Below are 3257 nucleotides of genomic sequence, written 5' to 3' on the forward strand. Positions count from 1 at the left end.
TTAAAATAGTCCACTTAAGCCATATACAGGCAGCGTCATGAAACCCCGCGGTGCCAGCAGCTGCATTCCCTAAGTCCAGTAAAATACTTGCTGCATTCATCAGTGCAGTTTAGCTGTGCTGCAATAGGGGCCCCACTGCTCTAAAGGAAATAAGGTAGTGCTTATATGCTGCCTTATTTGCTTTACAGCAGCGGGGCCCATATGGCAGCCCAGCTAAATTGCACTGATGAATGCAGCAAGTATTTTACTGGACTTAGGGAATGCAGCTGCTGGCACCTCAGCGCTTATATGGAGGCGAAACGCAAGAGGCGCCCGTGTGCTGTGCGATATCAGTGCACGTTAAAGATCTCCAGGTGGTCGAAACTATTCCGGAGACCTCCACTACGGCATCTCTTTCTCTCTTCTTTCACTCCCGCCTTCCTCCCTTCCATTACGGCGCGGTTCAGGTGTCCGCCGAGATATGTGAGACAGGTACGGCGCCATTTCCTTTCCTCAAAAACCAATTTACCTTATATGCACTGATCACGTGGCCAAGAAAAACAGAGCGCAGGCTACCTACATTCCAACTCCATTCTATCTTGAGTATAACTTCAGTTAGTTTCTCTATTTTCTGTTTATTCCACACGTTAGGCAGTGGTAAGCTTCAATAATCAAACAAACCTTAGGCTATCTGCTACCGTTCTGTGCTTCGTGACCAAAATAACGAATAGACTTATTTGGTGTTGTGGAGGTCGTTAGATTAACAGCAAGTTTGGTTCGATATCCAAATTTTATAGCATGAAACAAAAATTGGATGTCTGTTGTCCTTTACACGCTTTCGTTCGTCTTTTATTTTCTTTGTTGCAGCTGTTAGGTGCCATTTTATGCTTCCGAATTTCAAAACTTTTCCGTCAGGACGGTTCAAACCAGAAAAAAACTCAATAATACATCAATCTGGATCCGAACCAGAGATGCGCTAAGCTTTTCGATGCGTTGGAGCACTCGGCCATCGCCGCTGCCTCTCGCTCTTCCTGTTCTAACTGGTAGCCTCTATCGCCATGCTTTGGAAGTTTTCACCGCCGCGAACATTAGCTATGGCCGCTGAAGAGTACTCGAGGGTATAGCGCTTAGAATGCACTCAGTATATTCCAGGTAATATAGCGAGGGCTATGACATGTCAAAGACCGAAGACCGCATGCTGCCTAGCAGTTGCAACAGAAGCGGCTGCGTGCGGCGGAACGCAGTGCATGAAAAGCAGCCAACGAAAGCGAACATGGCTAGAAAATAAGACAAGGTAAACTAACCGGGAAATTTGACCGCAGAGCGGATGCTCGTTGTGCGCTGTTTTGAGGCATGCTGTTGTGACGCATGCTGGTTTGACGTGTGCTGTTCTTTCGTGTCCGCAATATTGCCAGGTGTTTCAGGGAAGATTAAGTAATTTTCAAAAAAAAGGCTTTCTGGGGTAAAAATATGGCTTTTGCGGCATTAGTATTACGAATGTTGCGAACGTCAAAAAACAGGCGAATAATGTTAGCTAGTAAAGATATTAACTAAATTCTAATAATTAGCTTTTTAACTATTACCGATAGGCACCTGATTGCAATTGGATATTTGTAGCCGGTCGTTAGTAATAGCCATATCAGTTTCCAGAATTCCGAGAACGTGATTACCCTCGCCGCTGTCGCTCGACAAAATTTGGCCCCATTGTGCCAAAACACATGCACTTTCAAAAAGCAGGCAGGCAAAGTAGCCTTTCCAGTACATGTAACTAGTCAAAAACGCCGAATTTTGTCGAGCCACAGCGGTAAGCGTAATCGCGTTTTGTAAATCCTAAAAAAACTTACCTGGCTATTAATAACGTTCCACTACATATCTCTAATTTCAACTAGGCACCCAACTGTAACAGTTAAAAAGTTAGCCATTAAAAACTAGTTAACCAGCTTGCTACTTAAGACGATTCACCGGTTTCCTGGTGTTCGCCAACACTGGTAATACTATGCTGGAAAACCCATCTGTTTACTTAGAAAAAAAAAACTATCTCTGAGAATTACTAACGTCTTCCCTGAAATACTTGGTTTACGTAAAAACGATTTAGGTTTGCAATCGAAGCTACAACGACGTACAAATGCATTTTAGCCACACGTAGTGTTGTAGAACGACTGCTCACGGCTTCATATTTTTGATTTCTCAGATCTAAAAGTGAACTTATAAGTAAAGCACGCTGAATGCTCGAGCGAAGAAACTTGACCCGGACGTGATTCGAACACGCAACCTTCTGATCTGGAGTCAGACGCGCTACCGTTGCGCCACCGAGTCGAGGAGCGAACATTGCACAGCTGACTTCTCTTTTGAGCAGCGCAAAAGACAATATAGGGTCTGACTGAAAAAAAAGAGAATAAAATGATTCCCACTCGATCAGAGGGTAGGGCAAAAAAAGATGCGGACTTATAGCGATGGAGGGATAAAAAAGGTTAGGATGAGGTTTGCACATCACAGCGAACATGTTCTTCTGCTCGGAAGAACGAATAGTTTTCCCAGGTTTCTTTGAAAATGGCGTTGACGTAGTTTCCAAGCAGAAGGCAGAAGGTAATTTATAGGTTCGGAGGGCAGAAAAAGCTGGCTATGTGCCCGCTATTCGGTCCTGCGCTTTTTGTTGAAGGTGGTACCGGCAAAAGTAAGGTGTGGAACCTTTCGTTGGTGGTCAGTTCGGAGCAAGAAAATTGTGTAAACGCACTCGGCCGCGCCCATGCACTCGACACTGAAATTCCCAACGACGGAGAGGCATCTGCGGGTGCTGCCACTCTCGGAGATGTGCGTTTGTTACTGCTCACGACATTATTAGAGAGAATATTTTTGTCATGAATTTTCAATAAAAGAGTTTGCTACGGAGATTTTGGCTATATTAACCCATGCATTCAAGCAAAATTACGGCAGATAGTTGTATTCAAACCGCACTATGTAGGCCATGATATGTAAATGTGCAGGGACGATAGAAGTCCTTCACATGCTGCAGAAGCCAATGAAGGCTTATCAGAGACGAGCACGTCCATGAAATCCCTTTGCATGCTTACCCAGATATCTGTTCGCGGCCCCATTTTGTCGAATGGGGAATGAAGATAGCAGCCTGTTCAGTGCTACTGACAACACAGCCATCTCATTATTTGCTGTTTGGATCCCACATTAATCACTTGGAATCGACAACAGAACCAGTGAGATAAATAGAACAGGTGCAGAATGCGGGAACCGAGCCATTACATTTCTTCCACCTTAAAGATTTC

At 44.5% G+C, this 3257-nt stretch overlaps 1 non-coding gene across 1 annotated transcript; it reads right to left on the minus strand.

Annotated features, from left to right (window-relative positions):
• Positions 1-2223: 2223 nt before the first annotated feature.
• On the minus strand, positions 2224-2295 carry TRNAW-CCA (transfer RNA tryptophan (anticodon CCA)). Its single transcript has one exon. It is a non-coding gene; the product is annotated as a tRNA-Trp (tRNA).
• Between the last annotated feature and the right edge of the window lie 962 nt (positions 2296-3257).

Source organism: Amblyomma mixtum, chromosome 3 (genome assembly GCF_055824585.1).
Source record: "Amblyomma mixtum isolate Tamu chromosome 3, ASM5582458v1, whole genome shotgun sequence".
Lineage (NCBI taxonomy): Eukaryota > Metazoa > Arthropoda > Arachnida > Ixodida > Ixodidae > Amblyomma > Amblyomma mixtum.